The sequence below is a fragment of the Pagrus major genome, chromosome 7, assembly GCF_040436345.1.
Source record: "Pagrus major chromosome 7, Pma_NU_1.0".
NCBI classification, from domain to species: domain Eukaryota; kingdom Metazoa; phylum Chordata; class Actinopteri; order Spariformes; family Sparidae; genus Pagrus; species Pagrus major.
In genome coordinates, this window is record NC_133221.1 from 11,024,789 (window position 1) to 11,049,075 (window position 24,287).

At 43.0% G+C, this 24,287-nt stretch overlaps 1 protein-coding gene across 2 annotated transcripts in view; it reads left to right on the forward strand.

Moving 5' to 3' along the window:
• iqsec1a (IQ motif and Sec7 domain ArfGEF 1a) overlaps window positions 1-24,287 on the forward strand; it is a 98,392-nt gene that overhangs the window by 54,006 nt on the left and 20,099 nt on the right. The window lies entirely within an intron of this gene.

The window sequence follows — 24,287 nt, forward strand, 5'->3', positions numbered from 1 at the left end:
CCAGTCATGTCACCAGATTTGATTTAATGTCTTTTGGTGACACCTCAAGCTGTAAATCACGGCAGTGAATCCAAGGATGCAAGATATGTAATAGCTTGCAGATGTCCTTTTCGTTAAATTTAACATGTTAGAGGTTTTGCCGCACGTATTTTTTTTTCACAGCTCCCAGGTATGTTAAAAGGTGCAAACTCTTCCCTCGCACTCAGTGTAAATTATGCACCCCATCCCCCTGCTGCTGTGTTGAGACCTCTAAAATAAACCCTTTACTGCCTTCATGACACATATATCTGATGCTCCACATTCCATACAGCTCCTCAAACTGATGTGCAGATTGTTGAAGATGTGTTGAAGATGCATAGAAAAATACAGAAATGGATAGATTTTCCATGACGAGCAAGGTGCTCTTCACTTTTAGTCCAATCAGACTCACGCTCTGTAATCTCACGCATTTCAAGCAGCAATTTCAGCTTCAAAGGATAATTTAGCAGTTGCACGGAATATTTTTCGTCCAGTTTTCCTCCTGCTACACCAGTAAGATCCAACCGGCTGTGTTTGCAGCAGCTAGCGGTTTCCTTCATGCGCGCCCCGTCGTGCAGATGTTTGATGTCTGAATCAGAGGCGAGCTCCGGTGTGGAAACACCGATCCAGTATCTGTGAAATCCAGGGGCACCCGCCTTCTGTCACATCTCTATATGCTAATGCCTTCACACATATATAAACACACAGTTTGTCATAAGCATTAGTATTCTGAAGGTGAGATTACAGTATTGCCCGTGATTCATTAATAATGCATCACCGATTTAGCTGGCAACTCGTCTTTGAACCCCCCCCCCAGTTGGAGGTGCTACCTCAATACCAAATGATATTATAGTCGTCTCTTTTTAGTCTGATTTTTGATTTTGTGGTTGTATGTGTAGCATTTCAAATCAGACTTCAAAAGCTGTGTGGTCTACTTAGTTTTAAATAATTAACTGAATCCTTTGCAAACTGCTGCTAATGGCTGATCTCAGTCTGTGACTCACTGAGCTTCGGAATTATTTAGGACGATTGTTGATTTTTTTTTTTTTTTTTTTTTTGTTTCCACACACTGTGAATAACTCGTTATGTGTCTAATCCTGCAGGGTTACTGGAATATCCTGGTCACTGGGTGTAACTCATTACATTGCTCGGGCTCTGGTGTAAAACATAGTCAGATTGTATCCCAGGACTGAGACCGTGTTGTTAAAGCAAGGTCAGTGTAGTAACTCAAAACAGCCTCTCCCAGCTGCTGAACTGGGGTTCACCCTCCCTCCTGCGTGGCCTTCCCATTGAGAGCAGTGTGATTGTTGGACACGGGCCCAAGTATTACCATACACACAGGGACTGAGAGCTCTCCCATGCTCTTTCTATCTCTCCATCTATCACTCTGATTCTCTCCCTCTCTCTCTTTATCCCTTGAGTCACTTCCACATAAACACAAGCGCACATCAGACACACAACACAGGCCCTGCCCATCACCCTTGGGGAGCACTAGATGAGTTAAAGATCACATTGGAACAGCTCAAAAAGGAACAAAAAAGGAAGGGGTGTCTGCAGAGAGGAGAAAGAGGACTGGTGTGTGCTTCGTTGTGGGTGGAGAGCTTTTGTTCAGAAGAGGGATGATTTTCCTCTGCTATACTGTAATGTACTGGGCCTTTACCTTACTTGGTCATCAGGCAGCTTGCTAGAGCAGCAACTCTGAGCCCAACATAAACCAGGGCTGGGAGAACTTTCGAAAAAGAGGCACAGACAAAGTAACTTTAGCAGCGAAAAGAATGAATTTCTCTGCGGGTTTTTCTATGGAAAGTGAAGGATGTGGGGTGTAATTTGTGGTCGAGGAGGGAGTGAGCACAGACTGTACTCTTTGCGGCTCTTTTAGGGGGGAGTTACTGCAGTTGTTTTTCCTTTTTTTTAAACTTTGTTTTAACTTCCTCCCAGTGCCATGTGCATTTTTTTCGGGCATGTCTGATGCCTCCGGTGATGTCACTGCCATATGGGACACGATGTGGAAGTACTGCATTACCAGCCGAACTATAAGGTAGGAGACCATCTTGCATTGACCAGCGTGGATGGCAGCGGCCTGCAGTGTAAGTGGCGGTTGTCTTTCCGACCGACCGCAGCAGTCTGTGCAGATATTTCTGACGTCTGACTGATCAAATAACATTCCTGTCTATATGCTCAAGCTTGGTGGTTTCCTTTTCCAGAACCACGGAAATATATTATCACTGGCACACAGCTGGGAAAAGGCGGAGAGGGAACAGAAAATACATTTTCAAGGTCTTTTAAGGCAGTCTACTTTATCAAGGACATGTCTTTGATAAAAAAGACTTAAGAATAATCTGGCCATTCTTTTATCATCTCTTTTAAGCCTTATTATCACTTAACTTTGTCCTACCATAAAGCGGGACTGTCCTCTGACATACAGGATTCAAATCTCTCTCTGAATGAACACTGAGATTACCATTATTCTGTATAACATAAAAGATTTTCTTTATGAATCTTATTATTCAAAGTACATAGGGATGGAATTATGTGGTAATGTGTCTTCCATTGTACCTTTCTGTTACAGTCACCGTGTGGTTATAGTCATGCAGCCTGCAGGGAAACTCAGGAGTACTTCTGTAATTCACACAATGGTGACTTCTCCAAACATACAGGCCTTTCATGTTTCCTATTTTTCTGCACTAAAATTATTTTTATAGTTGTTCCTGTTGTAGATTTTCTTTGCTTCTTTGTAATTTGTTCAGTTTTTTCTTTTGTTTGTTTTTATTTCTCATTTTTCTGGCTGACAAAGCAAATATACAAGAAGGTCATCGTATGAGTCACTCACTCAAATTGCCAGCGAATACATACAACATGTTCTGTTTTTTCTCTTTTTTTCTCCTTTTTTAAATTCATTATATAAGTTTAAAGGGTTACGTCCCAGTACATCGACAAAAAATGATTACAATACATTTCAGGAAAGAGGAAAAAGAAGAGAAAAAGAATTCAGAAAGACGAAAACAAACAAACAAAAAAGTTTTCCCATTGTATTTGAAGCATTTTGATCACGTCAAGCAGTCAAGTCCAGTTTATTTATATTGCACATTTCATACACATATACCCATACCTACACACATATGCTTACAAATAACCACAGGCACACATATATATGTATAGGGATATAGGATAAAGATGGAGCAGATAGTAATACTTTAGTTTATACAGACAAAAAGAAAAAGGAATTATTCTTACACAAATATCAGAAACAGCACAGCACCACTTTCATCACACACACATTGTCACAAATAAGACAAAATACCCCCTGATACACACCCAGCTGAGTGTTTGTTTAATGAGGCGGGTCAAAATGTCTTATTCTATCCTTATATTCCCTCTTCTCATCTGATTAATATAATTGAGACTAAAAGAGCTACACTGTAAGTTCAGCAGGCTCAGTTTGACCCCCAAAGAGTGATAACTGATAAAAGTCTAAATCAAATTTCAGGTTATTGGAACTAAATTGAAAATCACTTTTTCCTACTTCAGTTATTCTGTCATAACTCTGTGATGTAAGACTTGCAAAAGCTTACATCTGTTATTTTATTTTAACTTGTCATGTCACTGTCATTACCTCTTCCAAGGAGGTTATGTTTTGCCTGTGTCAGTTGTTTGGTTGGTTGGTTGGTTGGTTGGTTGGTTGGTTAACACGATTACTACTGAACAGATTTCCCCAAACTTTGATGGAGGATGGATCTCGGCCCAGAATAGACCCCATTAACTTTAGGTGTGGCTCTGGATAAAGGGACATTGTATGGTTCATGGATCTGGTGTATTTAAATGGCTGGTATTGATGAGTGAGCACAATTTGATGGAAATCCAAATAAAAGTCCGGATTTAAATATGTTTAATTTGATATTGGATTAGGCTTGATTGAATTAAAGGGGACTGTTGAGCCTTGGTGGAGGTATGCACTCTAACAAGTGCCATTGTAGTTTTATTTTATATATTTTGACTTCATTGTTTGCCTAATTATACTGACAGAGCAAAAAACTTCCTTTTCTGAATAAAAACAATAAAATTGGGCTATTTTCGTGACAATTTGGTGGATTGTACACTCTGATTGGCCCGTTGCCAGGTTGGGACAGACAGCAGCTCCTCCTTCCTCAGCCTGTCCTTGTATTCTCCCCTTACTTTGCTGTCTATCCTTTATTTATCCTCCTCCTTTCCCATTTTGTTCAACGGACCATGGGGGAAGAAAAGAAAACAAACAAACGATCCTTTATAAACATCCTGAATGCTAACGCTAACCTGCTAAAAATCTGAGACATTAAAGTAACGAGGCGATTGATCCCGTAGCTTTGACACCGTAGACACCGGGGTACATCTGATCTCACTCTGGTTCTGTGTCAGAGAGTACGACGAGAGCATTACTTATTTAATGCGTGTGGATCTGGAGCCTGTCACTCGTGCCTCCTCGTCCCACAGTGGGTATCCATGCCACGGAGTAGAGGAGGAAGCTCTGCAGAGTCTCATCTGTATGGACTGGGATGTTAAACACCTCCTGACAGAACTGAACTGCTTCATAATAGGTAAATGGCTCCAACAGGACTTGTCTCTGGGGACATTACCACAAATTGGTGTTGGCCTGACCTGGATCTGGAGAGTAGGTGACTCAACTTCGCGCTAGTAGATATAAATGAGAGCAGGCACTGACCCTTTTGTTGGTCCCCTGCTTTGGTACGCTGGCTTTATGACGAGTGAGGTCTTTTTTTCTGTTGGGGGGGCTGAGAGGAACTTCTTGTAATGGAAAAGTAGCAACCTGCCAAAGCGAGCTTGCAGTTCCACTGTGGTGAGTGAAAAAAATACTCTCAGGGGTGGAAAAGCTTAGACGTGTCTAGGATGGAAGCTGTATTTCTGGTCAGAAATGTCAGGACGATAGAGACGTGAGGAGGCTGTTATGGCGGTTTTAATATGCAGTTAGCCAGAACAGAAAAGTCAACTGGTTTTCTTGCCTCGCAGAGTCGGTGCTGTATAGATCAAATTCATAGTGTTTTCCTTTGGTAATTATAGTGATCATCTTCATACCAAGGTCGCACGAACTGGTTCCAAGCCCAGATGTAGGTGTTCACAGTTGATTCAGCGTATTTCTGCTCACCTGTTTGTTTTTATTTTTGCTCATCAGAATGCTTATCCAGTGGAAAACAGGTTTACACTGCAACAGTCCATATCATCAGGCTGTTGCCATGGGCTGGCTTGTGCAGCGGGGTTCATCATTAGGGATGTTTTTTTTTACCAGCACCCAAGACTTGAAAAAGAGCTAGATATGTGTTTGCGATTCAGTTTGCTTGACTTCTAAAGGACTAGTTATGCACAGGCATTTTCTGATCTATGTTGCAGGCAGTGTCCACACCACTGAATAATTTACACTTGTGTCTCTCCCACAGGGACAACAGCATTGTGTGGGAGGATAGTTTTTTCTCCTCTTTTTATTACCTTTTAGCTGGCTTGGCTACCTTATTTGCTGAAAGGACATCTGACTGTTACACTCACAAATAAGTTGCCATTAGGGGAAATGCTTGAGAATAAACTACAGGTCTCTTCATCTACTGCTGTTTTCTGCTGCAGCAGGGTTGCAACATTATGGGGGAATATATTTGGGAGAATAGCTTCTGCTGCAGTATCTACAGCGCTCATGGTGAGCTGTGCAGCTTTTGAAATGCTAATCATCTGAGGAAGCCAGTTTGTTTACTCTAATGCTCAAGAATGCCACCCTCTAGAGAGAGCACTTCTCATGTCCGGGGTGTTTACCGAGGTGTCTGATGAGGAAAATGCATACGTTGGGAAGAAAATGGTAATGTCTTCCTTTTGGTACATCCGATATACGATTTAAAGCAGGGCCAAAATGTGTTGCCTGTGCGCCGCTCTGTTCTCTGTGATCAGTGGGGGACTGTGAAAGCTCAGAAGGAAACACAGCCGCTGTCTCTTTCTGTGGCGTTTTCGCTGTTATTCCACTTTTGATGACATATTCCTTTGCTTGTCTTCACAGCGGCAGCCTGGAGAATAATGAGGGTGTGTGCTGCATTAACTTATGTAATGGCGAGCGTGAGGGGGGGGGGGGATGGTGGAAGGGGGGCACTGAAGGCGGAGGGGAGAGAAGAGAAGAGTGATGAGCTCATGCTGCTGCACTGCAGCTCTTCTATACACACTCTGCACCTTGTGGTCTTTAAGCCACGAGAACATGCACATATGCATATATGCAGTGTCAGTTTTGTTGTGACACTGACTGATTCACACAGATATGTGTGCACCTGCAGCAGACTGAAACAGAAGAGCTCATTATTGTGGAATTACAATTGAGTGCTCTGCTGCAGAATCAGAAGGCTGGCATGCGTCGTCTTCAGATCGTATCGCTAATCTCGCTCAGCGCTTTTCTATGAATGAGAATTCGAGTGTGTTCAGTCATTTACCTGCACCGCTGAAGGTACAACTGTGAACAAGCTGAGCCTCCACAACTCATAATTGCGGCTAATTCACAGACTTTTATTTTCTGTGACAAAGCAGACCCTCACTTTCCAGAGCGTGTTTTGATTCATGTCAGAAATGAGCGAGGTGGGGTAGGGTCAGGGGACGGGGCGGAGTTGATAATGGCACAACAGCACATCTACTCTATAAAACAGAGTGGTCCCTTTGGGGGCTTTTAGCTCTGTCTCAGCCTGCAATGAATTTGCGAATAAATGGGTAAAATACAGCTCTGGGCAGGAGACGAAACATTAGGGCATCATTGTCCAAGATTTTCAATGCTAATATGATAAGTACGTTAATGATTTCTAGCACAAGTGGAAGAGGGGAAATAAATCGCCTGTATACTCTGTGGCTTCATTATTTAAGACTGATTAAAAGCTGAATTTAACATTTTTTTCTCATAAACTAATATTTGATCATGAGCTGAATTATTTTGCATGCGTCGCGTGGACTCATGACTGATGAAATTAGCACACGTCCCTGCATGAGAGTGAAATAACCATGCTGTCAGGGAGGCTGGGACTGTAGCTGGTAAACAGACATTAAAGATAAATGTTTATCCTGCTTGGACTAATTGCTCGGAGCCTCGTGTAAATGCTGGTCTGTGCTTTTGCATGTACACAGACAGCGATAATAATGCTAGTAATGCTGTGGACAGTGCTTTTTTACTGTCAGCCTTAGCCGTTGCCTTGACAACTGGCCTCAGAGATCTGTGCACGTGCATGCAATTTTGACAAATCCTGCTTTCAATCTATGAGGCATTGTCCACAGAGACGCATCTAATGTGTGCATCACTCAGGTTCCCATAGTCACATGACAATTTTTATTTTGCCCTGTGACATCATTCACCAAGGCTCATTCTTTCCAATCTGTATTGATTTTTTTGCAATTAATCTGACACAGACAGTAAATCAGGGGTGCACAGGAGTTGAATTATTCAGAATCATCAGTGCCATCATTATCATATCGTCCTGTTTCAACTTACTGTTGGATGTCGGGGCTTTTTACCCACACAGGAGCCGGCTCCTTTATAAAATGAGGGCCAGTCAAGGCTGGAATTGAAGCATCATTTCTGACAAATAAATCTGAGAGATCAAGCCTGTCTCCTCGCACAGACCAGAACATGTCCGCCTGCAGCTTAAATGAGCTCCCTCGGGAACTACAGGCTAAACTTCCTCTCGCTCACTATATGTAGGCCTGGCTCTCACTCCTTTCTCCATGCACATTTTCTCCTTCTTTTTTTTTTAAACAGTAACACTCCCACCGCTGCTCTACTTTTACGTCAAACTTGTTTCCTTGCCCCCTCTTGATGAAGACGAGTAGGAGTCTTTTGATCATATATCCCTAAACCTTACATCAGTCTGTGCATGGTTGGCTGTACGCTGGCTCCATCTGTTGGTCGAGACACTTCAGGACAGAGATCAGCCTCCAGCTCTGAGAAAACCTCCTGTGACCACTTGATATCGGACTTATGTTAATCTCCCTCCAACTCGGTGGATAGTTTGTCTGCATTTTTCACGAAGAAACAGACAAAGTTGTCTGTCAAATTCCACTGATCTGGGCATTCTGCTGCGGGGGAAGTCAAGGGCAGAGAGCTAAGTAATTAAACAATGGGAGATATTTTAAGTCAAATAAATGAGCGTTCCTTGATTCGACTCTGAGCCATCGGTGTGGAGAGAAGACAAATTGAGGCAGATGGGGGCTCTTGCCTTGTCTGGAGTCCCGCAGAGGCTGCTGCAGCCTTGGAGCCTGTTTCTCTGGCTGTTCTCCCAGATAGATGCTTCAGAGATTTACTGCCAAGGTTTACTTAACAGTTCTGATATAATAATGATTTGACCGGGCAGCAAAAGTATGAAGAGTAATTTTTTAGTAGACTCACATATCTATGATTTCTGGCATGAAATATTCTTGCCAGCTACATAAAAGTATTTTATAAAGAAAGGTTGTCACGACACCAGGATTTTAAACAAATATAAATAAGTAAAACATTAATAAATTGTGTTGTCCTTTAAGGTCAGCTTGTTTATTCAGTTTATTCAGTCATGAAAATGAAGAATTTGTTTATTTAGTTTGTTAGGGCATAAAAAAAAATCAGTCGATGAAGATCTTTATTCGCCAGAACTACATAGTGCACCTTTAACATAAAGAGAAAAATAAGTTTTATAAATCAGCTTTTTTTTTTTCATCAGCTATGGCAAACTGGACAGAACTGGCCTGAGCAGAACACAAAAGCGGGACGACAATCTGAGACAGTGTTGCTTAAAGACATCGTATCAATATTGGCTGATAATGTAGGAAAATCATTTTCCACCTGTTTCTGAGTATCCAAACTCAAACCTTTATCTTTGTCTTTATAAATGCGTATTATTTCCCAATTTCTCTTCAAACACCAAGAGTTTGCTAGATGACCTGTTATCTAACTCCATTTCGGATGGTGCTCAGGCTGTCTGAGGATGTGTTCTGGTTGAGAGCTCAGATTTCCCCTTCGGCACCACCATGTGTCCTGGAGAGGGAGGGGGAAGGAAAAAAAAACAACAATCGGTGACCTTGCAGAGCTGCAACACACAGACTCTGCACATGTCCCCGCTGAACCACAGACATCAACACGGCAGCTGAATAAATGACCACGGAGAGGGGTAGAGAAGGCATGTCAGGAGGGAGGGTGAGAACGAGAGGACAGCTGATGGTGGAAAGATAGACTAATGAAAGAAAGAGAGAGATTCAAAGAAAGAGTGAGACACAGCTGAGCGAGGCTGATAAGCGAGGCAAGGGGAGGGTGCTCTGTGTGAGGAGAGAGCCTCCTCTTTTCATTGACGTTTTGGGGGGAATGTGCTGATTAGTGGAGAGTAAATCAGTCAGATGGAGGTTCCCAGTCTCTCGGCTTGCCGGCGTTCCAGTAACCACGGTCACCTTACGTTTCTGTAAAAAAGCAATTTGCCATCAAAACCCGGATCTCGTTTCATATTGTAGAGGGCCGACTCGGAGACAGATGTGTGGAGGTAGGTGGGCTCTGGTCTGCAGGTGTGTGTGCGTGCGTGATATCTCCGGCTGGGAAGTGCAGGTTCATATAGGTAGACAGCAGCTGTATACATTGTCAGACGCTGCAGGTGTGAGGTGGTGCAGAAAATTAATTACCAGCAGTTTATGTCATTAATCAAGCAAAAATGCCAATCATCCTCTGTTTTCAGCTTCTTAATTATGAGAATTTTCTACTTTTCTCTGTTCTCTCTGTTTATACCTGTGGTTTTTAGACATCTGGTGGGATATAACAAGCTATGTCAGGTAATTTTGACATTTTCACTATTTTCTGACATATTATAGACCCAGGCTGCACAATATATTCTTTTCAGCATCAACATTGCAATGTGGGCATGCATAATTGTCACGTCGCAGGATGTGCAATGTCAAGTGCAGCAAATTACCTCAAACACAGTTCCTATTTTCCATGAAACGTCCGTCTAATGTAACATAATTTAGTCCAATGTAAGGGTCCTTTGATACATGGGTGTTTCTGTTGCTTGTGGATGACATGCAGGCTCTGCTTGCTCAGCGGACCACAATAATTATTGATCAAATTACCAAACAAACCAGGGCCTGTTTAGGTTGTTTTATAAAAATGCACTCCCCTACAAAATCACCTCAAGCATTATAGAATGATTAATTCTTCCCAAATGAATCTATTAAAGTTATCTGGAGAAATTTCAATTCTTGTGTTTTTTCATATTGTGAATCAAAAGATTAGTTTCAGCCCTACACGAGAGATGAATGCAATAAAAGGACAGTAAACGTGTGAGTGTATTTGTGTGAAAAGTGTGTAACATAGAGCTGTTGTGCACCGGGGAGCACAACGCCGCTGCTCTGTAGTCTGATGTCACGCTCACGCTGATGCACAGTGCCAGGAGGGAGGGAGAGTAGTTTCTGTTCATCCGTGTCTCTTATTGAAAGTCTTCATCAACATGCATTGTCTTTTTAAACAAATGTGTGTGAATTGCCAACTCCTATATGAACCATACAACTCCAATAGATTGCTTTTTGGCCCTTCAGCCATCAGCTTCTCCCTGATTTATGTGCCTCGAGCCCCCCCACTTCTCACCCTGACATCTCTCTGACTCACATCACATTCCTGCCGATTGTCCCGCTCATGTCAAGCATCCTGTTGACATCTTTTCAGTGAAACCTATAGCAGGACCTCTGATGATTCCCCAATTGTCCACGATGAGCTTGTGTGTGCACGGTCCACTCAGACCTGCTCTCATTAGACCTGCTAACAGAACGGATGGCTTGGCGCGAACATCATTAAAGCCTATTAGATGCACAGAGCGTGAGACAGCTTCTCCCTCATCAATCATGCTGTACATGAGAATGGTTCGAGAATACAGAGCTGCTCTGTGTGTCACGTGCGACTCGACCCTTCCTCTCTGTCCTCCCCTCAGTCCATTGCTGTCATCCCCCATCTCCTCCTCCTCTGCCCTCTGTTTACACTCCATCAACTCACATGTGTTGTTATCATGTCGTCCTGGTGCAGGACGTTGCATAGTTACATTTTGCGGTACAGCAAATAAAAAGGCAGAATTCCCCTCTGGGATCATTAGGCACAGTGCAGCAACCATGAATCTCAATTGCCTTTTTATTACACAGGATTCCTTGGTGTTTCATCATTAAATGCAAAGTAATCGCAAAAACGGTGAACTGGCTTTTCTGCTGCTCATTATTCTGTTCTGTTGAAATAAGGTCTCAAAGCTGCTTAAATGCGACACTGAAGAGCAAGCATCTCCCGGAAAGCATCCCAACCCCATGCTGAACAGATGTTGTGGCTTGAACAGAAGGACCAGCTGACAGTAAAGTGGACCTCTCACACTCACACTGGTCCTCCTGTGTGGCTCAATGCGGTGATGACGGCTGAGTTCTTAGTGCTCAGTTCCAAAAACAAGAACTGATTATAAAAGGAAAAGTATCTCATCCTGTTATCGCTGCTGACTCATCGTGTCCCTCTCTCGGAAACTGTCCCTCCCAGCTGTCACTGCAAAATCTTTGTAACATGCTGCGCAATCAACTGGTTAAAGGTTTAAGTGAGGCAATCGACCTTATTTACACAGTGGACTTGTTGAACAGCCAAGATGGGAAATTACTGGAAGGCTGATGTTGTCGAACTGAACTATGTTCCTGTCGACTGACTATATTGCAAACCTTAACGGTATCTGCTTTTGCAGGAAGGTTTGGAGGTTGTTAGCTTAGAGGACAAAGAAAAGTTTTCATATTTTGGAAATCGTATATGGCGATACAAGCTCAAATATTTAGATCTTAAACCATGACTAGGCTCAGCTACACCCAGCGTGGACGATCTGCAGGCGCACTGACACGTCCTACCACAGCGATAGTTGCCCCGTCAATCATTTTGCTATGGTTAAAATCATTGCAAATGAAGAAAAAACATTGAACTCTAGTATTTGCAAAGTTTAGTATGCAGACAACATGACATGGTGTCTGGCAGATAACAGTGGCAGTCAGTGAAGCAGAGGGTGGATTAGGGAGTCAGTGTTCAAATAAGTGAAGAAGAAGACTTTCCACAGGCAGACAGGAGAGACTCAGACCTGTTCAAAAACCTCCAAAAAATACAGGTAGCGGTTCAATAGCCTATTATCTAGATGAACAAAATGATGATCAATGATCATAATAATAGCAATAAGGTTTTTTGGCCATATCCTGCAGCCCTAGTCACTAAATGGTTTTAGATTCTGTAAACAACAAAGTCATAGATGACTGAAAGCTGCTGTGTTTCTGTATTAACAATGGATCTAATAAAAATGTGAAAGGGGTTGCTTGAAGAGATGAACCCACAGATAATTATCTCACAGATAATTATCTCCCGAATACAGTCCCTCTCAGCTTCTCATCGTCTCTCAGCTCATGCTTTTATGGCTTTTATGGCTTATTTCACTTTCACTGCTCTCATCAGCACTGTTTCCAGCTGCAGCAGGCAGCTCTTTTCAATGAAAATCACCAAAAAACCCCAGCACCAAACAGCAGGCAGACAAACTTAGCGTGAATATTGGACTTACATTCATTTGATGGTCAGGAAACATTACTCCAAATGAATGAAAATGCTGCTCTTCTCTGCTAGACGTAAAGACGCAACTGAGATATATTACATGTTGTTTTTAGCTGAATTAGCACCTGAATGTCTCATGAACAACATCTTTGTTGTTTTACAAACAGTGAGGAAAGAGTCAATAGATATTCATTAGACTCTGATCTTAACAAGGAGATTTTACTCGCTGGAACTGGATCGACAATGGAAAACCAGCCAAATCTAATATATTAAATGCACCTGTATGGGTGCATATAGGTCCCCCTGATGTAAACTCAACACTGCAGATGTGGGAATATCCACCGCTCATAATCTGAGGTGGACCAGATGTAAAACAGTGTAGACAAAACAAATTCCTTTTTTTCCCACAAAATCCAAAGCCAAGTGCACTCCCAGAATCTTAACTGTAACTGTACTGTAGGAGCAACTTCAGGGAAATCGACTCTGCCAGAAGAGAAAACATTCTCACATGGCCCGTGTTGATTTTTGCGTCATTCAGAGATTACAGTGTGGGCGTGAGAATCGCTCTCCGCTGATACAGCCTCCTGCTTCTGATGGGCACCTGAGGCTGTGAGGAAGTTCAGTTGATTATGATGACAGAATTAGGCCTCAAAGTCCAAACAGACAAATTAAAACACATCGGTCTCCTGGCTGCTGCGCCCACGAGGAGTTTGTCGGATCACAGAAAATGGGAGGTAGAGAAACATCCTCTCTCACTGCTGATATTTCCACATCCGTGTCCGAGCCCGTTTATTTTGGAAGTGTGTCTTGATGGTCAGGAAACATTACTCCAAATGAATGAAAATGCTGCTCTTCTCTGCTAGACGTAAAGACGCAACTGAGATATATTACATGTTGTTTTTAGCTGAATTAGCACATCCAAGGAAAACCAAGCATAAGTCATGCTTTGGAGAGAAAGTATTTAACCCTTTTAATCACCATTGTTGAAACTGATGTATCTTTACATGATTACAAATGTGACAAGATGGATAAACTGCATGAAGGTGCCGGTTTGTTATACTGCGGGCTTATAGAGCCACCACGGGGGTCTCTAATAAGTAATTGAGTGTCAGCAGATCGATGTGTCCTGCAGCCTTCAGAGACCTGCGCTGTGCTATTAGGCAATAAAACAGTAGGTTTTATGGAGCGCACATCAAACCTCCAAGGATACAGCCGAGGTTGCAGACAAATTTACCCCATCTTTGAAATCCATTCCTCTGTAATGACAAGAATTTGTCTTTTTTTTTTTTATACCGAGACACCTCTGATCTGCGCTGGTGTGTTGCGAGCTTTGTGTTAATGTTGATGTATGATAAGGGTGGCTGGCTCTTCTCCAGCTCGCCCCTGCAGGACTGTTGTCGTTATTGACTTCCAATGTGAGCTAGAAACCGTCCAATAAGCTTCTGCTGTGTATGAATTAAATGGAAGCCAAACGACATTAGCCGCTGTCAGGTAGTTTGTCATAGAGACGGTGAATTAATCCGCATGCCCCTGCGCAGCTCTCTTGTTAATGCCTTGGCAGTGTCTCAAGTGGAGGTCATGGGAGGCATTGAGAGAAATGAAACAATAAACACGCCACTGTGCAACCTCCTCCTGAAGGGGTTGTTATCACGAATTTGAGTCTTCTTGTTATTCTCAGAATGTCTCCGTCGATCTGTAAAGCCAGGAATCACGTCCTGCCTGAATGGGGCATATGTTGAAATATAAGATCTGCTGACTTGCACCCAGCAGGTCTTGTGGAAATGTGGTATGAATGGAACTTGCACACTCAGGATATCTTGTTCCACTGGAATATGTCAACATAAATCCACTCCTCAGCACAAAAGGTTTCCTCGGCTTCCTCTCGCATTCCCGAGCAAAATGAACGTGGATTGAGGATGACTGCTTTATCTCACTGCTTTTTTTCTGTGATTGATTGCTTCCCGGTTGTCTGTGTTACTTTGAAAACATGAAGAACTGACCAGTTAGTACTTTTTTCTTCTTTTGTTTTGGATCATTTTCAACCCTCCCAGTACCTTGACATGCACGTCTGGTGGAGACATAAGCCAGAGAGAATCATTAATTATTTCTTTTTTAATTCGGCTTTCATTGTTGGGGTGTTTTCAGCTGTGGCTTTCAATTAATATTTAAGTACACCTGATTAAGTTTTCATTGCGGCTGGGTGAAGTTCTTATCACCTGTAAACTGATCCTTTGTTCAGTCTTTGATGACCTGGACTGGGGTGGAGGCTGTTTTAAGCCTGGATGTGGGGACGTCAGGGTTTCCTTTTGACAAATGGGATCCTGACACAGCAGATTCACTCTTACTGACTTTCATAATTCGTCAAACCTCCTGCTACTAGGGGCCAAAAGTTCATGAAAAAGTTTTTATTTGATGATGATAAAGTAGAATTCATTTAGATTTGCCTGTCAGTGATGTAAAGTATGGAGTATTACATGGGGTTAGATTCAACTTTATTGTCATTGGACAGAAGAACTGAGGCAACGTAATGTAGTTTAGCATCTAACTAGATGTGCTACTTCAAGATTGTGTACATATGTAAAGAGATATGTAAATAACAGCAGAGGTAGAAAGGTAAAAGAAAGGTAAAAGTAAAAAGGTTGTCAGAAAAATAAATACAAGTAAAGTACACATACTGGAAAAATCTACTTCAGTATAGTAAAAAAAATTTGTACTTTGTTACTTCCAACCTTCTGAATAACAGTCAGGTGTAGAATGAATACGATACACTGTATACACAGTGTGTGCAGCAGTTACAAGTTGGATATGGATACGTTTTGGAGCAGATATATACAGTATGGACAGTAGCATAAATATTAATACACTATAGGGCAGCTATATGGAGTATGAGAACATAAATAGTGCAGGTGAGTGTATGGGCAGTGCCTGCATTGGTATTTTTGTCATTTCTTGATGTATCTTTAAATACTCCATATCCCTTAAATATGTACAACCTAAGCCTAAAGGTTGCGTAGTCAAAAAAAAATACAATGTCACCACGTTTTGTAAGACATGTAACGTAATGTCTTTCTGATCTCCTGCAGCCAGTTCAGGGCCACCTGCTGAAGATCAGTTTTCATGGGGTTAACCCATGTAGTCTGATATTTTTGCTATGTTTAAGTTGATTAAATGACTTGGCTCGCAGCAGAACTGGGCTTGAAACGAGGTTTATCTTTACAGCAGGGGCTCCTCCGTGGCACATCCGTATTGAAATACATGATGTGAATATTTCATCTTCGGGCGACTTAACAGTATTTGCGCAGCAGAACACGATACTCATTAGCTGCCTTCACTAACCCACATCTGTATTCGGTCTTCTTGTTTCGGGAACTTGCTCCTAAAATAACATTTATGCTTCCTGAATTATTCTGTCACTGTCAGCCTAATGAGGGCCATTAAAATGAAATACGTTTTGTCCTTTTACTTCCACATGGAACAGAATCTGAAAGGCTCTTCATGAAGCTTGTGTCCCAAAGAGAAAACCGCCGAGTCTGACATATTGACACATCTCACGGCTAAAGGGTAGCCCCTGTTGTTCAGTGACTGTGTTTTCCCTAATCAAAGACTGGAAAGGCGTGATGGAGCAGACACGAGAAAGGCTGCCTTTATACGCAGTGCCAACACAAACAACGGCCTGTGCCAGTGTAGACGGCAGAGCCGGGAGGTGCTCCTCGGGGCTCAATAGCCGCAGTGTTTCTGCCGTGGGCTTCGGACGCCACAGAGGCACAGTTGGCTTTGCCAGGGAAGGGTGGCAGAGCAGAGCAGAGCAGCGAGTAACTGGAGTCCTGGCTGGACTGAAAGAAAAGCAAAGCGAGGCGAACTCTGTTAAAGTGATTAGACAGCTGTGTGTGGAGAGGTGAGTAGTGCTGGAATGTAACCATGGCAGTGTTGTAGGAATGTAGTGGTTTTGATGTGTGTTTCCTCCCTTTATCTGTTTCTCTTCACCACTAATCCCTCATGTGTGTCAGCATATTATGCAGCAGGATGTGCTCCTATTGTATAGTCAAATATGCATCCATAGTTTAATTTAAGAGCAAGCGTCAGTTCAAAGCCTTCCGCACGATAAACACGTCTGTTTGTCTACAAGAAACTTATTTATACCACAATCAGCTCTCCAACACCATAACACCACTTCATGCTCGACTGCTAATGAGATCTCGTGAGTGATTTGAATGATTGAGCAACGCAACATGTTTGAGATCATCGGCTTATTTATCTGATCACTGGTGCAGGCGGCATAGAATGGAGTCTGATTGAAACAGCAATTATTATCATTGTAAGGCTTCCAGTCAATTTACTCAGTTCAGTGATGTCGTTTAGCTCACGGCTTCAAATTGATTGCGTTGCCAAGCGCGCGCACACACACACACACTCACACACACATAGATAATTATTTTGGGATCATGTCTGGTTTATATCAAGGGATAGATATGTTTTTTAATATTCTGCAGGATTACGCTGATGGATGGCTCCTGGAAATCACTTCTGCAATCAGGACGGCAGAGAGACCCGATTTTAAAAGTGTTTGGCTGATGTTAGACAAAACGGGAGACTGTTCAGTGATTGATTGGCCCCCGTGGTGCTATTAGGCAGGGAGGCAGATGCTTTATGGAGGCCGTGGGGCTTTAAAATGGTCGAGGATTGAGACATCTGAATGTTTTGCAGTACCTTTAAATTATTAAGTCATTAAAAAAAAAAAGGTAATTGCACGATATTTGCATTGAAATAACAGGAAATCTGTTGAATAAAAAATACACGGTATACATCCAATCTTCAGTGTTTGACATTCTGATGATCATCTTCTTTCCCGGCACATGAACCACAGGACCTTCTCTGTGAGACTTGAGACAGGTGTGAGTCTGCCACTGCCTTAAATAGATTATTGCCCCTCATTCCTCACTCCCCCTTCACATGTCCCCAACCAGAAAAATCTGGTCTTTTTACACCCCGGTGCCTCTGAATAACCCAGGCAGCCACCCTTCCAATTTGCAACCATGACAAACACGTCTGACCTCAGTCGTCCTGAATGACATCACTGCCACATGCCTTCCCCCCCCCTTGGGCCTTGTGTACATCTTAAATGGAGCGTGTAGTATAGTATCTAACCAGTGGGTGGCACTGCCACTCTGAGAGCCCCACTGTGGAATAAGTCTCAGCATGTAAGGCCTCTGTCTGGCCTGTTTTGTCTGTCTGTCTGGTGCCACGCTCCCGTGTCTATCATGACCGCCGTGTGTATTTATACCCCCTGTGTGTCACGTTCAAAGTCAGTTCTGCTCTGAGCGCTAACCACTGGAGACACCAGTCTAAGTCTTGCACTGCTTTTCCAATTGACCTCAAAATTTCACAGTGTCACTGACAAACGCTGCACATCGGCCTGCCACAAAGGAAGCGATAATAAGATGTAATCAGCGGAGCATTCAGTGCTTTCTCTTGCGTTAATGTGTATTCCTCCTCTTGTTCTTCGCTGCATTGTTCGACTCCCTCGCAGTGTGTTTACCAGAGTGTGTCACCTCACATGGGTCTATTTTTAGCAGGGGAGAATTGTGCTGTAGTGTATTCTGTGCTGGAGGAGGGGCTTCAGTGAAGAGCTTCAGAGAATTATGGCATCTGGTAATGGAGTGAACTGAAAGGAAAATATCATAAATGGACAAACGGGGCCCACTCACAATATGTGACCTCTACAGTATCTGCCCTTTATAGAGAGCGCGATAGCATATGCATGCAATCAGCAGACTGCACGCCATTCGGAGCCCTGTGTTTGCAACGGCTCCATGAAATATATATATTTTCTACAGAGCTGCATGCACACAGAAAAAGGAGTGCATAAACATGTGGTTGAGCCGTAAAGTAAAGGTTTGTTTGGTTTCCATCGTAAGGGTGTCATTTTATTCCTGCAGTTTCTCTGCCCACTCATTTCAAGGATGGCAGAGAAGTGCCCAGGACAACTCACCAGATGCCCACATTTATATTTTAGGGCAATTTAGAGTCTCCACCCCACCTGACTGGCATATGTCTTTGGAATGTGAGAGGAAACCAGAGAAAGCCTACGCAAACACTGAGAGGACGAGGAACAGCTCCACCCAGAAAAGACTGAGGAGCAAACCTGGATCCTTCTTCTTGTCTGAAGGCTGACCCAGCGGACACTTTAATACCAGTTGTTGGTCAAGGAGTGGATTAATTGATCAGTCGATCTAAAGAAAATGAACTGCCAACTATTTTGATAACCAATTAATCTTTTCAGTTACTTCATATATTCTCTGTGGAAAAGAATAATGAAAACTATTTTTTTTTTGTAACAAGTGTCCTTTTTGTTACTTAAATGCTACTTTCTACATGATGAACTGAGAGACAAATATACTTTGGAGAATATTGAGCGATTGCAGTGCAGCTTCTAAAATGTGAGGGCTTGCAGATGCTCTTTGTCATTTGTGACAATAAATGAAGAGTCTTTTGATTTTAGGCTGTTGGCTGAACAAAAGAAGCAATTTTCAGACGTCGCTCTGGGCTCTGGGAAACTGTGATGAGCAGTTTTTCACAAATTTTGACATTTTATGAGCTAAATGATCGAGCGGTTCGTCGTGAAAAAAATTAACAGATTAATGTATAATACAATATAGTTAGTTGAAATGTTCTCTTACTAATGCAAACTTGACACCTGAATTTCAACACATATGCAAAACTAATACTTTAATAGGAGAAGGAATTTAAACGTGTTTCTCATGTTCAAACCTTTTTTCATCAACAAGACAAACTTGTTGATGTTAAATTTTCTGTCAACTGAGGCAGCCACAATGTTCCCTAGATAAAGTGTAGTCTATAACTATCTCATCTCATTACAGTCCCTCTGTGAAACCATCTCATCTGCAATGCAAAGCTGCTGCCAGGAGACGGTTAGCTCATAGCATGAGAAGCAAGGGTAAATAATCCAGTTACAGTACTAGCACTTCTAAATTTGACCAAATCCGACTGAGACGTAAAATCATCTGGTTATATGCTGACCTATTTTTTAAAAAAAGTTAACAACCTCTTAGTCCTCTTAGACCAACCATTCAATGCTAATTTTTGGCACTTGGTTCTGCAAACACTTTCCATTCAAAAGATTCATACCCAGCCCTAGTCGTGCGGAAGGGATACATCTGTTGCTAGCAGTCGTGTAAAAAAACAACATTAAGTTTCTTCAAAATAATGTTTTGATGCGACAGACTCATCTCAGAAGTTTTCTCCTGCAGCTCAGCCTTCAGTTCTCACGGGTCTGGACAAACAGATTGTTTTTATCCGTATTGGAATTAAAGTGATGTATGAACAGGAGAAAAGCCTCTCAGACATCACTTGCCACTGATGATCTTTGATCATTCCCATAGGATCCCAAGAGCAACACATCTGCTTCAGCTTTGCAGCCAGGATGTGATGAGCAGAGGCAGCATATCCTTTAATTACTCTCGTTTCAGCTCTATTTATACATCTGCTGCCAGATCATTCTTATGCACAGAAATTCTTTGTTCCTCAGAATTTACAGAAAAAATGTGTTTTTTTTTTGTCTTTCTTTTTTCCCCTCCTTCTATACAAAGTCCTCAGTGTTCCCACTGCTAACCCGGGCCACTACATCTCATTTAGTATACTGTTGTATCAAACTATGACATCAGACTGTTCTAATTGTTTCCAGACCAGGCAAAGGCTGAGTTTTCCTTTTATTTTCCGTTTCTTAGAGCAGGTCTCAGTCGCTCGGCATCCAGCAAAAGCAGATAATGAGAAACGGCGCATGATGTCATGTAGACAGAGCATGTAGTTCCAAAATCTTGTGACCAAGTTTCCAGGAAGCTGTTCTCTCCCCCGCCGTTTCCTTTGTTCCTTCTTCCTCTGCTCTTTTATTTTTTCATTCTCTTTGCAATCAGAAAATACACGTTTGTTTTGTTCCTCAGATAATGTTCAGGTGCTATAGCTGTGGGAATGTACCTGATAAAGGCGATTGTGTGCGGCTGACCCGCGGATGCCTCTTTGGCCTCGTCCCATGTGTAATGTATCTATCTTTCCTTATGCTAAAACAAGAAGAGGAAAAGGAGGGAGGTCTGGGAAACAGAAGGTGGGGGGGTGATAGAGTAGGAGCTGAAATGCAGAGAGACCATATGTATTGAGTTGAAGAAATGGCGTTTTATGAGCAGAAAGTGGGCCTCTGCTTGGAATTCTCAATGACATCATCTTGGAGCAGAGCGGCGTGCAGCCAGGACTCAGGAGATGGAGTGGGCCTTCACCAGACGGGACGGCTAGACTGGGTCGTAACACTAGAGGAGGAAGAGGCAGACAGAGAGGATAACACATGAGTGTCCACAAGTTTGTGCAAACTTTTACAGCTCAGCTTTACCTTGGAAATGATCTAATTGTGTAATCTCAGCAGAGCCCTCGTTGATGCTAAAACTGATGCTGCCCTTGAGCCTCATGCCGAAACAATCATGTCACGCTCGGGGATAATATGTGGCATGTGCCTGGCTTCAAAATGAGACCATGATATTGCTTCATATCTCATTCCCAAACAAATAAACTCTGGTTAGCCACTCCCTGTGGTCCGCCAGCAAGACAAAGCCTGCTGTGGGCTAATATCCAGGATCACGCGCGCATTTCTCCGTCTGCTCCTCTTGGATGATCACGTGTCAGGAAATGATTAAACAACGAGGATGCCAGTTTTGTTTGTTTTGTTTTGTAGGCGTTCAGGAATAAGTAGATTCGAGTAATAGCGGTGAGATTTCTTGATAGGTGAGACCTGTAAGTTGAGTAAAGTATCAGCAGCTTCGCGAGGCATTAGCAGCTGTAGTCGCCAGAGTCCAGGGCCAAGGTCTCAAACTGAAATAGATCGGTTGGCCAGTCACTGTCTGCACATAATTATTCTGCCTGAGTCACAGGTTTGTAAGTATCCCCTGCTGTGATTTATAACACATGCTAAGATATGCAGGTTTTTTTTCCTTTTAGTTTTGCTTTTTCTTGCGTCTGCATCTTGCTGTTTGAAGTCTCTGATGAAAACAGTCCAGAGAAGGTGATCATTTTAGGGGTTCAGGCCTGTAATTAGAGGACATCTACATCTCCCTTCAGAGACGTGTGTCTGTGTGTGTGTTTGTGTGTGTGTGTGTGTGTGGATGATTGGTGTCCCTGTAAACTGGCTCCATGTGGGAGCCATTCTCCTCTGTTTCCTGTGCCTGTTGTCATTATACAGAAAATACCTTTGACTTGGGGGCAGTTTACTCCAACCCCCTTCTCTCAGAGGGGTGATTAGTCTCTGGCCTGTCTCAACAACGCCGTGGAGCCCGGAGACGTAGAACCATCAGTTTGGGGTCTGCTGTGAGTGCGAAGCTGTGGCCTCGGTTATAGCAGTGTTTTTCTGCAATTTGTGGTTGAACTTTATCTTCTGATTATTTCTGATGGTTTGATTCAACTTAAAGTGAGGGCACCTTACAATTTCCCCTCACAATTGTGCGGTTGGCAGTCATATTAGCAGACTCTGCCCAGACTGGGAGCTCGGAGCACCGGGGGAGTGTTGATGTTGTTTACTGTTATCTCTTAACATTGTGATCACAATGTTAGCTCATTATTGAAAATCTCACATATTGCACCTTTAAATCGAGTCTACCCTTTGCTTAGAGACAAGGTGTTATCCACGTCAACGTAAGGTTTTTATAAATAACCACTTATAAGTGATTTTCTACGCAAGTCGTACTTAAACTGGTGTTTAAGCAGTGCGGCATTCTCCAAAAAAACAAAAGTGAGTTAAAGGAGGTTGAAAATAGAAAGGCTAGAGGTGGACAATCGTCTGCTCCACTGTGATCTCCTGCCGCAGACAGACACAGAATCCTCTGTGTCTTTTCTTAGTGCACATCTTAACAGTCACTTCTCAACCCTGAAAGGCTCTATTAATAGAGGTGCTCTCGTGTATTTGCTGTCCCTACCCACCAAGTCCTTTTTTTCTTTTGTGTAAAAAAAGCCCAACGAAAGCTACCGCTGACATCCAACTTCCAAACCCCGTTTCCACCGACACTATCTCCTTCTTTTATACCACCGTCTCCTCATACATTAACCTTTTACCTGTTTCTTACCTGTTCCATTCCAGCTGCTTATCTGCTCTACCTGTATGCACCTAACTGGATCAAGCTGTCACTCTCTCCCCCTCCCTCCTCTCTGTGATTTTTAACACCTTGCTTTATCTCTCGTTCCCAACCCTCGCTGTCTCGAGCTCCCCCCTCCTCGCGCTCTCCGATAACACGGCTTAAAAAAACGTGATTCGTCTTCTACACGTCCCCTGCTCCGGCTTCATTTGTGTGTCCCTCTCCTGCATGATTAGAGTTGTGCAGGAGGTACTTCATCCCCTTCTCTCGCTTTCTACCCAGCTACAGAGCCACCACTCTCACACACACCCCCTTCCTTGCACCCCGCCCCCTTCCATACTGCTCCGGGTCTGGCAGAAACCCACACTCCCCTGTCTCCCAGCCTCCGCCCCCCTTATACTCCTACCAGCCCGGCGCACGGCGGACAGAGAGGAAGACAGAGAAAAAGAAAGAGCTCCATTTGTCTGTCAGAGATTACAGACTGCCACTTAGGATTGATATGTACCATCCATAGGGAGCTGGGAAATGGGACCTTCTGGAGGTAGCAGAGAGCTGAGAGCTGTAGACGATGGCAGTTTTGAGATTTGTCTGTCAGAGGCAGTAATGGGGACTGGTGATTGTGACTGCTTATGTTTGGAGTACATCGTCTTGTGAGTGCCGGCCAGCATGTGGTGTTTGCAGTGTAATTCAGAGAAGACCCAGTCGCTGCTGGAGCTGGAGCTGAATGGCTGGTAAGAGTCATGGGAGAGTGTGAAATGTGTGTTTGTCTTGGTGTGTGTGTGTGTGTGTGTTCTGTCATTGGATGAGGTTACACCGGGCTGCTAAAGCTCATAAGGCTTTGTTTGATAAACAGCAGAGAGACGTGTGTTGTGTGCTCGAGATAAGAGCTCGGATCACATGCTGAACTCTTCTTTTGCGCCTTCACATGATGCACACTGGAAGATGACAGCGAGCTCAGTCACGAAGATCATGAATTTTAAAAAAGCAGGGTCTGCCATTTCAATTTTGACTCCCTCAAAATGGAAAACAGATCACGTCCCCACTCTGAGTCACTGTATCATGAGAGTGTTTAGTCTCACTGTACAGAATCCATCTGTGAGTCGGGCTGTACTCCCCCCTCTGCACTCCTGCTCGGCTGAAGGGCATTCCTGTGGTGTGTCCTGGCCCTCCCGCTCGCTGGCCGTGACTGCGTGCTTTTTTTATAGCTGGATCTTCAAGGGCAGGTGCTGAGTGTAGTGTTGAATAATTAAATTATTCATTAGTGTGAGATACTGACAGCGGCTCATTGTTGTTGTTGTTGTTGTATGTGTCTTGACAGGAGAAGGGGGGAGGAGTGATGATTTGACTCAGACAGAATGAGGCCTGGCACTTAACAGGGGAATATTGATTTCTGATAACTTTAACAAGTAACAAAAAAAAAACATCAAACCACTCAAACACTTTCAGTGGAGTGTGTTTTTTTTTATTTTCTTCATCTGCAGTGTGCTAATTAGGCTTTTATTACAATTCATCGTGAACAAATCTGAAACTCCGAAGCACAACGTGACGAAGGCTGTAAAAAATCACACTAATTATTAATCAACTGGCTT